We start from the raw sequence: 331 nt of genomic DNA on the forward strand, positions 1-331 counted from the left end.
CCCCCCTCCTCTCCCAGGCCGGGGTCTGCTGTGTACTGTAGTCCATGGTGGATATCCTCATCCTATGAGAGCCCATTGGGGAGCCCTGCCCCCCTCCTCTCCCAGGCCGGGGTCTGCTGTGTACTGTAGTCCATGGTGGATATCCTCGCCCTATGAGAGCCCCCACTTTGTACCGCGCGGAGGTCTCACCGTTCCTCTGTATTTCCAGGAACGAGGAAGCGGACGGACTGCGCTCCGAGCTCCGGCGGGTGAACGCCACGTGAGTAACACGTCCCCCCTGATTGGCCAGTGAGAGTTTTCCTTTCTTCACAGACATTTCTTATTTCAGATC

The sequence above is a fragment of the Nanorana parkeri genome, unplaced genomic scaffold (assembly GCF_000935625.1).
Source record: "Nanorana parkeri isolate BGI_ZX_2015 unplaced genomic scaffold, ASM93562v1 scaffold2379, whole genome shotgun sequence".
In the NCBI taxonomy this organism is placed as follows: Eukaryota; Metazoa; Chordata; class Amphibia; order Anura; family Dicroglossidae; genus Nanorana; species Nanorana parkeri.